Source organism: Mandrillus leucophaeus, unplaced genomic scaffold (assembly GCF_000951045.1).
Source record: "Mandrillus leucophaeus isolate KB7577 unplaced genomic scaffold, Mleu.le_1.0 Scaffold986, whole genome shotgun sequence".
NCBI classification, from domain to species: Eukaryota; Metazoa; Chordata; class Mammalia; order Primates; family Cercopithecidae; genus Mandrillus; species Mandrillus leucophaeus.
Window position 1 is genome coordinate 1 of NW_012110763.1, and position 14,295 is coordinate 14,295.

At 36.6% G+C, this 14,295-nt stretch overlaps 1 long non-coding RNA gene across 1 annotated transcript; it reads left to right on the forward strand.

Moving 5' to 3' along the window:
- The first annotated feature begins 566 nt into the window (after positions 1–566).
- On the forward strand, positions 567–6,751 carry LOC105532794. The gene is made up of 2 exons (XR_001005046.1): positions 567–662; positions 6,557–6,751. It is a non-coding gene; the product is annotated as an uncharacterized LOC105532794 (long non-coding RNA).
- Positions 6,752–14,295: the final 7,544 nt, after the last annotated feature.

Here is a 14,295-nt window from a genome sequence, read left to right on the forward strand (position 1 = left end):
TGATCCCAGCAGTCACAATCACCTTATGCTTCCAAGTTAAATGTTCTTTGAACTCTTTTTGAATGTATTACTCATTTTAAATGATATTAGAGCAATATGTATGTGAGAGTTTTATCACCATGTATGTAAATTTACAAAGGGTTGTCATTAATAATAGCTGTTTTAATAGAAAATGATTGCTTGATAAATCTGTTGGTGGCCATCTTATCATTAGAGACAGAAGAGTCAAATCTTAGTAACTGAAGAGTTTAGATAGAGAGCTGTGCCAGCGATTCTGTAAAAGCTGTCAGAGTGAGACAAGAATGCTAAGCAATGGAGATCAAATACAGAAACCACAGATGCTGAACTGAGGAACCGAAAGCTAGGGAAAGTGTAGCAGAGGGCAAAGGAGTAGAAATGTCTAAGGAACTCAAATGGTGAAAGGTTTATCTGTTCTTATTTTCCTTCCTTTTTTTTTTTTTTTTTTTTTTTTTTTTTTGACTCTCATACCAGTAGCTCCTTCCATGATCATGTTTGCACTCACTAAAGATAATAACATAAGATTTCTCCCTGTTTTTTGGCTATAGAAACTTGGGAGGGAAGTATCACGTATTTTACTGTTCTTCTACCCTTTGGAATTTTCTGTTGCACTTATATACTCAGTATGTAGCTGTTCCAATTTGGTAAGTGTTTACTCACTCTCTGGCAAATCAAAAGATGTTGATTTCTAGTAACTACACTCTATGAGGAGATGAATACAAATACAAATGAGGAGATGATGCAAAATATTTAGAACTAATATGAACGGAATGTGTGATAGTGCCTTTATTTTTTATTATTATCTTATAAATAGAAAACATAAAATTATAAAAGTAATACATAAGGCTAAATTTAAAAGTAAAAAGCGTATAGAGTAAAAAGTGATTGTTTCCTTAATATAGTTCTCATGATATCCACACATCCAATCCATACAAAAAAAGACCAATACACACACATTTTCTTTTTTACTAATTGTATGTATTATATTCACATTGTTTTGTCATATGCATTTTTTGCAATGATTAGAAATATCTTTCCATTACAAAACATATCTAAATAATGTCTTTTATTACCTTCATTGTTTTTCTTAGTATTCAACATTCCCTAATTACTGCATATGTAGCTTGGTTTCCAGTTTTTTCTAAATTATAAACAATGATGCAGTGAACACTTGAGTATAAATATTTTTGCATACAAGACCACTATTTCTTTAGGTGGTTGATTCCTAGAAATGTAATTGCAGAATCAAGTGTAACAACATCCAAAAATGCTATAACAACTCACAAAAGTTTATGAGAATGATTATTTTCTCACAAGCTTAAAAGACTACATATCTAACATTCATTCATTCTTTCTCAAATATTTATGGAGAGCATGCTATTTGCTAAGCATTGTCATAGGCACTAAGGATGCAATGATCAACAAAACAATGTCCTTTCCATTAGGGAGTTTGCATTCCATTGGGGGAGAAAGGCAATAAACAAACACATAAAAATATAAAATGTCAAGAACTGAAAAATGTTATGAAGTAAAATAAAGCAAAGTAAGGAGATAAGGCAAGACTATTTTATGTAGGATGGTCAAGGAAAACTACTGTAATCAACAACTGATTGAAATATAGAAACAACTATAAGACTATATGGTAAAAGGATTTATGAAGAGAGAGAATGAGTTGCATTTCCAGAATGGCTGACTGGGGACATGGTAACTCTCCCTAAAAATGAAATTATAAAACTGAACAAAATTATCAATAAACAACCTTCTAAACAGTCAGGAAGTTGATCAAGCATACGAGAACTTGCAAAGTGTTTATTTAAGAAAATCTAGACCTCAATAAGAACAGTGGATGTCTGTAGCATGTTAGTTTGGGACTGTTCCCACTCTTCCCACCTGATATGGTTAGGCTTTGTGTCCCCACCCAAATCTCATCTTGAATTGTAATCCTCAGGTGTTGAGGGAGGAACCTAGTGGGAGGAAATTAGATCATGAAGGCAGTTTTCCCCATGCTATTCTCATGATAGTGAGTGAGTTCTCATGAGATCTGATAGTTTTATGAGTGTTTAGCTAGTTCCTCATTCACTCACTCTTCTTTCTCCTGCTGCCATGTGAAAAAGGTCCTTGCCTTCCCTTTGCCTTATGCCATGATTGTAGGTTTCCTGAGGCCTCCCCAGCCATATGGAACTGTGGGTCAATTAAACCTCTTTCCTTTATAAATTACCCAGTCTTGACAAGTTTGTTATAACAGTGTGAAAACAGACTAATATACCACCCCACCCTCAGATTCCATTACGCAGAAGTTTACCTTGGTGAGTCAGACTGTGAGACCCAGCAGCCTCACTGCTTGAGAGGACTAGTTTTATTTGGAACAGAGTTCAGAAAGTTCCATTACCAAGAGGGTTATTAAAACAACCATAATCCCAGTGGCAAACAAGCAGGTAAGGCCAATGTCATTCCTAGCCTGACCATGATCACAATACTTGTTGGGGCAAAAAATTTACTAGCAACCTACCAGAAACTCAACAGAGAAATCTGAAGAACAGGACAGCCACAGTGAACCTTGATAACTTCCTACTTTTCCCCTGTAGTCTGGAAGAATATAAATATGTGCAAAGCTATATACATACTAAGGAGACTGGAGAAGGTCATAGTGAGCCCTTGGTTGAACAAGAGGCCTTGCAAAAATAAAGTAAAAGCTGGGGCAGCCTCAACTTTGAATATACTGCTCAAGCTACACTGATTCATTAGGAAAGGGTAGAAGTTTTACTGGCTCAAGGTGTCTAATACTTTCCTAGAGCTTCTATAACAAAGCACCACAAACTGTGGCTTAAACAACAAATTTATTTTCTTACAATTCTAGAGGCTAGAAGTTCAAGATCAAGGTGTTGGCAGGGTTAGTTTCTTCTGAGGCCTCTCTCCTTGGCTTTCACTTGGCTGTCTTCTTCCTGTGTCTTCACATGGTCTTTTCTCTTTATGTGTCTGTGTCCTAGTCTCTTCTAAGCATACCAGTCATATTGCATTAGGGCTTATTCTAATTACATTATTATAACTTCATTGCCACTTAAAAGACCCTATCTCCAAATACAGTCATATTGCAAGGTATTGGGAGTTAGGACTTCCAGTATTCCAAGATACTGGTGGTTAGCAATAACCACTGCTCCTGGGAAATAAGGCAATCAGAATCTAAAATTGCTATGATATATTATCTAAAATGTCCAGTTTTCAACAACAAAAATATGAAAATAATAGGAAATAGTTAACCATAGAGTTCAAAACAACACTTAACAGACATAGTGTCTTGGAGCAAGGGAAGGATAAATGTTGGACTTAACAAAGAAAGGCTTCAAAAATTAGTAAATATGTTTGAAGAATTATAAGATGGCAACAATGATTCATCAAATAAAAGTCAATTAAAGAGACAGAAATTATAAAAAACCCAATGGAGGTTCTAGAGTTTAAAAATACAAGAACTGCAATGAAAAACCCAAAACCCACTAGAGGAACTCAAGAGCAGAGGTGAGCTGACAAAAGACAAAATAAACAGACATAAAGATAGCAAAAAAGATATTGCCCAGTCCAAAGAACAGGAAAAAAAAGAAAATGAAGAAAACTGAACAGAACCTCAAAATCCTCGGAGATACCATCACATGTATAATGGGAGTCCCATAAAAATGGGGAGTACCAGAAACAAATTAAAGAAATAATGGCCCCAAATTCCCCTCATTTCATGGAAAATATTCAATACATCCAAAAAGCTCAAGGATCTTCAAGTAAAATAAACACAAAGAGATCCACTCCTAGACACCTCCATGTCAAACTGATAAAAAGGAAAATCTTGAAAGCAGTGGGAAAAAAAAAGACTCTTCATATACAAGGGAACCACAATAATATTAAGAGCTGGGCTCTCATCCAAAACAATGGGTGGGATATTAAAGTACATGGGGAAAAACAGGCAGGAATTCTTTATCCTTTAAAACTATCCCTCAAAAATGAAGGTGAAATAGAGACATACACAGATGAATAATGTGTTGCTAGCAGAAATTCCTCATGAGAAACACTGAAGGAACTTCTTTAGACTGAAAAGAAGTGACATCAGATGAAACTCGAATGCACATAAATAAATAAAAAAGTATCAGTAAAAGTAATTACGTAGGTGGTTATGAAATGTGCTTTCTTCTGTTTACTGATTTAAAAGACAGTTGCATTAATCTCATTGGGCTCACCCAGGTAATCCAGGATGATTACCTTAATTTAAGGTCGTGTTATTAGTAACATTAATTCCATCTGTCATAACTACTCAGTTCCACTTTTTAGCATGAAAGTATTCATAGACAATACATAAAGGAATGGATATGGCTTGTTCCAGCAAAACTTTATTTACAAAAAAGGGCAGTGGGCTAGATTTGGTCCATGTATCATAGCTTGCCAACCCTTCTTCAATAGATAGTTTCTCCATTTTTATCTTAAATTTTAAAAGATAAGATCATAAAAGCAGTAATTATAACACCATATTGGTAGTTATATAATATATATAGATAGAATATATGACAATAATAGCTCAAAGAAAAGGAAAGGGAATGAGTTATATGGGAATAAAGTTGCTGTATTTTACTGGAATTGAATTAGCATTCATCTGAAGTAGACTGTGATAAATTAGGGTGCCTATTTAGTGATTAAGAAAGCTAAAAATATAACAGCTTAAAAATAAGGGAATTAACATATACAAAGTATGTTTAATTTTTTAAAAATAAAGAACACAATGGCCAGGCTTGGTTGGTTAACAGCCATATTCCCAGCATTTTGGGAGGCCAACTCAGGAGGACCATTTGAGCCTAGGAGTTTAAGACTAGCCTGGGCAACATGACGAGACCTCGTCTCTACAAAAAAAATAAAAATAAAAACATTGGCCAAGCATGGTGCTACATGCCTGTGGTCCCAGCTACTTGAGCGGCTGAGGTGGAAGGATCATTTGAACCCAGGAGGTCAAGGCTGCCATGAACCGTATTCATGTCACTGTACCCCAGCCTGGGTGACAGAGCAAAACCCTATCTCACAAAAAAAAAAAAAGGAAAATAAGACACATGAGACACATATAAAACAAATAACAAAATGTCAGATATAAATCTATTCATTGTAATAACAACATTAAAATGACAATGAGATGTTTTAAAATACCTACTGAAATGAATGAATTTCAAAATATTGATGACGCCAACAGATAACAAAGATTATGGATAAAAGAAATATCTCTCACACTCCTGGTTGAAATATAAGTTATTGCAACAATTTTTAAAACCTTTTGGGCATTACCTACTAAAAATTAAACTGTGCATACCCTATGATCAGTAATCTCAGTCTTTGGTATATAACCAACAGAAAGAAACATTTGCCCTTATGCATTCAGATAAACTTCTAGGAATATATAGAGAGCAGTATTATTCACAGTGGCCCCAAAGTGGAAACAACACAGGTGGGTGACTGGTGAATAAGTTGAGGTGTATTACTTTATTGAAATTTGACATGCTGATTAAAAGGAACTATACCTGCACTTAACAACATGGATACATCTCACAAATACAATGTTGAGTATAAAAACTCAAAAGAATGCATAGTTTTAAAAACTCCATTCATATGAACTTTGAAACCAGGTAAAACTAAAACTAACTTAGAGTGTTTAGGGATGCAAGCTTAGTTGATGAAACTACAAAAAAAAAAATTGACAGGATTGATGACCTTATCCAAAAGTCAAAATGACCACTACCTTGAAGGAAAGGAATAGGTAATAGTTGAGAAATGTCATGAGAGGATAGGGTGCTGGCATCTATTAAGATTTATGTTCAAGAAGACTATGGTTACTTTTATTATAAAAGTTTGAAGGTATACCAAAAGATACAAGTGATCCAACAGAAATTAAGAAAGTAGGTTGAAGGTTGGGCATGGTGGCTCACACTCTGTAATCCTAACACTTTGGGAGGCTGAGGCAGGAGGATCACTTGAGGCCAGGAGTTCAAGACCAGCTTGGTCAATATGGTGAAACCCCATCTCTACTAAAAACAGAGAAAAAATTAGGCAGGGTGGCACAGGCCTGTAATCGTAGCTACTTGGGTGGCTGGGGCATGAGAATTGCTTGAGTCTGAGCCTGAGAGAGAGGCGGTTGCATTGAGCAGAGATCGCACCACTGCACTCCAGCCTGGGTGACAGAGCGAGACCTTGGGGAAAAAAAAAAAAAAAACAAAAAACAAGGAGGGAGAGAGAGAGAAGGAGACAACAAAAAACAAGGAGAGAGAGAGAGGAAGGAAGGAAGGAAGGAAGGGAGGGAGGGAGGGAGGGAGGGAAAGAGAGGGAGTGAGGGAAAGAGAGGGAAGGAGGGAAAGAAAGGAGGAAAGAAGGTTGAAATAGGAATGGGACAGAAATACAATACTTTAAGATTTTTCTCTATAAATATCAGTATTGCCTGTATTTTTAAAGAAAAAGACCTATTATTAGTTGTATAATTTTAAGAAACATGATATGATTTGTAAGAAGTTGCTTTTTTTTCCAGTTTCGAAGACAAAGTGATCTTACATCTGTTGCTGAGGAAGCTGAGAACACTTTTTAACAACCCTAGAAATGTGAGAATTTTGCTGCTACAGATGCCTGATGTGGGTCCTAATGATATCCCTGTATAACAAAGCAGTTACGAAGCCTACAGACTTTGTGCAAAATAAAATACAAGCAAGGTGAATTTTTCTCCTCAGTATTCAAAAATGTCTCTGCTCATATTTTTCTAGGCTGCAAGGGGAAAGCTTTTCCCTATTTAAATATGAGATTATTACAGAATGAAATTGTTATCTAGGTCCTCTGAATAGCTTTCAACTCTCCATAATAAAGCTTTTGTAAGAGACTGTCAAAAAGATTCATTATTATCTCTAGAGTGAAGGCTATAAAGACTTTGGCCATGATGCCATATAATTCACAGGGAAACTTTAAATACTTACGTCCGTACAAGTAGAAAGCACATTTTACAGTCTGAGTTCTTCTACTTTAACTGCTTCTACTTTAACAAAGTATGAATCAAAAGGCCTCTAATTCATATTTCCTTCACTGTTCTTTGACTTCTCTTCTCCTTATTTAAAGTTCCTTTCTGCCCTGAACATATCTGCTATCTTTCTTATCTTTCTTTCCCCTTGGTTCTTTCTTCTTATCATTGTTTGGATCATCTGTTCAACTGCTTTTCAAAGCAGACAGACTGTTTTTCCACAATAAGGAGAATTTTCTAGAAATCTGTTCTGAATTCAGTTCACCCTCTCTTCTAATATGGAACATTTCTTCAGAAAGATGTTTCACTGATTGCTATCTAACGCTGTAAACTGAGGTTACTTGATTCTAAGAATTTCCGTGCTTAGCTCATTTTTTTTCAGATTGTCTACTGTATGCCAATGAATAATATATTAAGCTCTGGAGTATCAGCAATTAATAAGGTACCTGATGACAAGAAGACTTTATTTTAGGGGAGGAAACAAACAGCTACCAAATTAAGACTATGTATGACATATAAATTAAGAGTATAAAAAAGTAGAAATAAGACAGAAGAAATAATCCTTCAGATGTGAAATAAGAGGAATAAAGCTTTATGAAAGACCCCTGAGCAGGGGATTAGTAGTTTACCAGGCAGAAAGGTAGGAAGACATTTTGAATAGAAGATTTTAGCTTATTAGAAATGTGGGAGAGATCACAGCTAAAATAAATATATTAAAATCTAATGACAGGGAGGAGGAAGTCAAGGGTGAAAGCTGGAGAGATTGGGGGAGGTCAGATAATAAAGAAGTCAAATCACCAAAAAGTTAATACTAAAGTATTGAACTAAATTTTGCAGACAGTGGGGGGCCATTGGAAAGTATTTCAATAGGAAAATTACAGGCTTGGATTTACATTGAAAAAAAGTATGAAATATGGGAAAATGCGATAGAAAGTATAAATTTGATTAAAGCAACTGGATTGTGGGAGGGAAAAATGAAGTATTATTGTAGTGATTCAGAGAAGCAATGAAACGTGGTAACTTTTAGCCTTACTGGCTGATTAAACATGAGGTGTGAAGAAATCTAAAATAATCCCCTAGTTTCTGGATTAGATAAAACCTACAGTGATATAAAGCATATAAGACATAACAGAATTGGATAAAATGACAAATTCTATTAGGATAAGTTGAGTTTGAGGTAACTATAGAACATCAAAGTAGAGATGTCAATTAAGTAGTTGAAAATACAAATCTGGAAACAGAGGAAAGATCAGTTATAAACTGATTGATTTTGATGGTACTTAAAAATATTGAGGGTTGATGTTACCATGATAGCAGACTAGAAAATAACCTACTCATATCTCCCAGAACAATAACAATTCTGCACCCATTTTCCAAGTCAAAAGTCTCTCTGCAGGAGCCTCAGGATTCAGGTAGGAGTTTGTCAAATCCCAGTGGAGAGTCATTTTTAGAGTGCAGACCAACACCCAAGTGGCTGATTTGCCGAGATTGCTTGTAGATTCAAGCCCGGTAATATCCTAGCCCTCGAAGGGGTTTGTTTAAAGCCTCATTTGGCTTTGAGCCTACAACCAAAACCATCTACCAAGGGTTCCAGAAGGAATCATGCACACCAGTGCCGTGGTGGAAAAAGGCTTGTCTGCCTGCTGACATCGATCTTGGCAGTGACCCTGAAAGGTGCACTGTGGCTCTGCTTCAGCCTTCCTTAGCTGAGGTCCCAGCTCAGAGCTACTCACCCAAGAACCCCAAAGTGAGACTCACTCATCTCTTGTAACCCAGAATTCTGAGCCTCCATGATGGGTTTGCCAACTTCTGTCCCACAGCAGATCCCAAGGGGGTCCACTCTCAGCTCCAGTGCCTCTCACTGCAGTGAGAAACTATCCCATCTGTGCTGAGAATCTGCTGGGAAATGAGTACTTGTCTGGGCCAACAAGATGAGTATTCCATCCTACATCACAAAGGAGACCCCAAGGGAGCCCAGTCTCAGTTCCAGTCCCTTCTGCTGCAGTCAAGGAATCATCCCATTTTTGCAAGGTCCTCCTGGGAGACATGTGCCCTCTGAGCCAACAAGACTGAGCTCTATAACCTTTATCCCACCGCAGATCCTGAGGGGCCCCAATCTCAGCTCTGGCCCCTCTCACTGCAGTTGAGGAACTATCCTATCTGTGCAGGAACTTGCTGGGTGGCATGCACCCCTCTACACTGAAATTGACCTCCTCATCCTCTGTCTCACTGAAAATCCCAAGGGGGCCCAATTTCAGCTCAAACCCCTCCTGGTACAGTCAGGTAGCTATACCAGCACCCCACCCTTTGTTTCACAGCAGATCTTGAGGAGGGCCAATCTCAGCTCTGGCCCTTCCTGCAGCAGTCAAGAAACTAGCCCACTTGTGCAGGAATCTGCTGGATGATGCATGCTTATCTGAACTGACATGGGCCCACTAGCCTCCTTCTCACAGCAGTTCCCAAAAGGCCCAGTCTCAACTCTAGCTACTCTTGCTGCACTTAGGGACACAGCCTACCTGTACAGAGACTTGCTAGGCGGTGCGCCTATCTGGGTCACTGGGTCAGTCATTCAGCATTTTCACACAATCCCAGTACCCTTCTTGAGTCCTTCCCAGGTCCATCTGGATCAAAAAGCTATGTCAACCTTGAAGTCTTCAAGAGGTTCACAGTAAGCCTGGGCTTAGGGTGTCTTATAATGCTGAGATAGCTGCAGTGGTCACAGGCTCTGGTAAAACAACAGTAAGTCAGCCTAGAATCCCTGGAAATCCCTCTAAAGGACAGGCACAAACAAAGCCAGTCTGTGAAGAATGAAATAAATACCTAATCCCTGAATGCATGGATATTGTTACACTTCCACAAGCATCAAGAACATTCAGGGAAATATGACCTCAACAAATGGAGAAAATAAGGCACCAGAGACCAACCCTAAAATGATGGAGATGTGTTCTCTCAGACAAAGAATTCAAAAAAGCTGCTGTAGGGAAGCCCAATGAACTTTAAGTAAACACAGAGAATCCATTTAGAAATTTATCATAGAAATTTCAAGAGAGATTGAAATAATTCAAACAGAAATCCTGAAGGTATAAAATACAATGAATGAAATGAAAAATTCAATAGTGAGCATACACAGCAAAAGTGATCAAACAGAATAAGCAGTGAGCTCAAAGACAGATTATTTGAAAATATACAGTCAGAGGGGAAAAAAGAATGAAAAATAATAAAGAAAGCTTACAGGACCTATGAGACAACATTAAAAGACAGCATATTCAGGTTATTGGATTCAAAGAGGGAATTGAAAAAGACAAAGGGATGGGAAGCTCATTCAAATAAATAATAACATGAACTTTCCAAACCTGAAGAAAGATATAAATATCCAGGCACAGAAAGGTTAAAGGTCATCAATCAGATTTAACACAAGTAAGAACACCCCAAGACATAAACACTAAAAGGCAAAAGACAAAGAGAGGATTCAAAAAGCAGCAAGAGAAAAGAAACAAAATATAAGGGAGATCCAATACACATGGCAGCAGCAGACTTCTCAGCAGGAATTTTACAGGCCAGGAGGGAGTAAAACAATATATCCAGAGTGCTAAAGAAAATGCCAAACAAGAACACTGTACCCAACAAAGCTATCCTTCAGAAATGAAGAAGAAAGAAAAAGCTTTAACTGACAAATGAAAGCTGAGGAAATATATTGTTACTACACCTGTCCAACAAGAAGTGCTAATGGAAGTTCTTCAAACCCAAAGAATAGAATGCTAAGGTGATTGTTAAATTGATATTGTAACTATGGTGTTTAAACGATTTATATCTTCAGTAAGAAGACTAAAAGCCAAAACTATTAAAAATAACAACATTTTAAACTACTAAAAATAAAAATATTGCCTATCTTAAATAGGCAATATTTATCAAGAAATTTTAAGAGAGATTGAAATAATTAAAACAAAACAGAAATCCTGAAGGTATAAAATACAACTATTTTAAATAGGCAACATTTTTTATAAAGTAAACTGTGACTTCAAAAATTCAAAATGTGGGGAGAGAAGGAAGTTAATGTATACAGGGTTGTTTTTTCTTTGTGTTATGTGCAATCAGTTCAGTTGGTGTTAGTTTTAAACAACTTGCTATAGCTATAAGATGCTTCATATAAGCATAACGGAAACCGCAGAGTAAAAAACTATAATCGATATCCTAAAAATTAAAAACAATGAATTAAAACATGCTACCAGAGAAAACCACTTACGCACAAAGGAAAACAGTAAGAAAGGAAAAGTTACACAACAACTATAAAACAAGTAGCAAAATGGCAGTAGTAAGGCCTTCCCTGTCAATAATAACACTGTTACTAAGTAAATTAAATTATCCAGTTAAAAGACATACAGTGGCTGCATGAATTAAAAACAGAACCTAACTATATGCTGCACACAAGAAATTTACTTCACTTATAAAGACACACACAGATTGAAAGTGAAGGATGGAAAAAGATATCCCACGCAAATGGAAACCAAACATGAACAGGAGTAGCTGTGCTTACATAATATAAAATAGACTTTAAGTCAAAAATTATACAAAAAGGCAAAAAGGCTATTGTATAATGATAAAGGTGTCACTTCAACAATAGGAGATAACAATAGTAAATATGTATGCACCCAACACCAGAGCACCCAAATATATCAGCAAATATTAATAGATTTGAAATGAGAGATATACTGTAATACAATAATAGTAAGGGACTTCAACATCACATTTTTGGCAGTGGACAGATCACCCATGCAGAAAATCAACAAAGAAATATTGTAGTTAAACTACACATGAATTGGACCTAACAGACATTTAGGGAACACTTTGCCCAACTGCTGCAGAACACATATTCTTCTCATTGGCAAAAGGAATAAAATGGAATAACCTCCAGGATAGACCATATTTTAGCCACAAAATAAGTCTCAACAAATTCAAAAAAGTAAAAATTGTATCAGGTATCTTTTCCGACCACAATGGAATAAAACTAGAAATCAAGAACAAGTGGAACTTGGGAAACTGTACAAATACATGAAAATTAAACAATATATCCTCAAACAACCAATGGGTCAAGGAAGAAATTAAGAAGGAATTTTAAATATTTTTGAAACAAATGAAAATGGAAACAAAAAGCACCAGAATCTATGGGAAGTAGAAAAAGTGTACTAAGAGGGAAGTTTATACTAATAAATAGCTATATTAAATAAATTTCAAATAAGCAACCTAACAGTGCACCTCAAGGAACTATAAAAGCAAGAATAAACCACCATGAAATTAGTAGAGAGACATTTCTAAAAGATCAGAGCAGAAATAAGTGAAATTGAGACCAAAAAACAATACAAAAGATCAGCAAAATGAAAAGTTGAATTTTGAAAAGATAAAACAAAATTGGCAAACCTTTAGTTAGAATAAAAAGGAGAATAAAAAGAGAAGCCCCAAATGAATAAAATTGGAGAAGAAAAAGGAAACGTTACAACTGAAACCAAAGAAATACAAAGGATCATTAGAGACTATTATGAAAAACTATGTGCCAATAACTTGGATAATCTAGAAGAAATGGATAAATTTCTGGACACATACAACCTACCAAGATTGAACTATGAAGAAATAGAAAATCTGAACATACCAATAATGAGTAACAAGATCAAAGCAGTTATAAGCAGTCTCCCATCAAAGAAAAGTCCAGGATCTGACAGATTGACTGTTAAAGTCTACCAAACATTGGGAGAAGAACTAATATCAACTCTACTCAAACCATTTCAAAAAATTAAAGAGGAGAGAATAGTACTCAACTCATTTGTAAGACTGGAATTACTCTGATACCAAAACCAAACAAGAGCACAACAAAAACTACAGGCCAATATCCCTAACGAACATAGATGCAAAAATCCTCTACAAAATACTAGCAATCTGAACAACATACTAAGAGAGATTATTTATCATGATCTATTGGAATTCAACCTAGAGATGCAAAAATGGTTCAACATGTACAAATTAGTAAATGTGGTAAATCATATCAACAATAAAGGACAAAAACTATATAATCATTTCAACACAGTCTGAAAAAGCATTCAATAAAATTCTACATCCCTTCATGATAAAAACCCTCAACAAACTGGTATAGAAGGAACATACATGCACATGATAAAGGCCATATATGACAAGCCCACAGCTAATATCATATTAAACAAAGAAAAACTGAAAGCCTTCCCACTGAGATCTGTAACAAGGCAAGGATGCCCACTTTCACCACTTGTATTCAACATAATACTGGAATTGCTAGCCAGAGCAATTAGGCAAGAGAAAGAAATAAAGGGCACCCAGATTGGAAAGGAAGAAGTCAAATTATCTTTTTTTCCAGATGACATGATCCTATATTTAGAAACATGTAAATACTCCATGAAAAAACTCACAGGACTGATAAATGAATTCAGTAAATTTGCAGGATATAAAATCAACACACACGAAAATCAATAGTGTTTCTACATGCAAACAGCAATCAATCCAAAAAATAAATCAAGAAAGCAATCCCAAGATTGCTCCAAGATGGCTGAATAGGAACAGCTCCAGTCTACAGCTCCCAGCATGAGCGATGCAGAAGACAGGTGATTTCTGCATTTCCAACTGAGGTACTGGGTTCATCTCATTGGGACTTGTTGGACAATGGGTGCAGCCCACAGAGTGTGAGCCAAAGCAGGGTGGGGCATCACCTCACCTGGGAAGCATGAGGGGTCAGTGAAAGGGTGCCAGTGCCCAAGCCACCAATGCCAGTACCACCTCAGATTCAGGATTCATAGACCCTCCCCACAAGTACCAGTGCTTCAGTGAGATATTGCTCCTCACTGGAGAGCATTAGCTATGGGGGGTCCACCCACAGACCCTGACCCAAACAACGGATGAATAAAATCTACACTGATGTACACAGATAGTCTATTTTGCCAGTCCTGCTGAGCGTCCAACCGCCTGCACACCAAGAAGGGTTTGTCGCTGTGGCCAGACCTGAGCAGTTCACACTCCAGGCATTTATTTAGTATACAATAAACAACAAAAGCTCTGAGTCAACACACTTGTGGATAGTTAACATGGTTAAGAGAGTAGTTCTAGGAATGATTAAAGCTCAGGTACTGCGATCTAAAGTAAACACCATTAGGGGGCAATATTCCTGGTCGACCTCCCCTCAAGAGGGTCATCTGGCTCAAAAGTTAGTTAATGGAGGTAGGGTAAACAGACTTAACTGGGGAAGC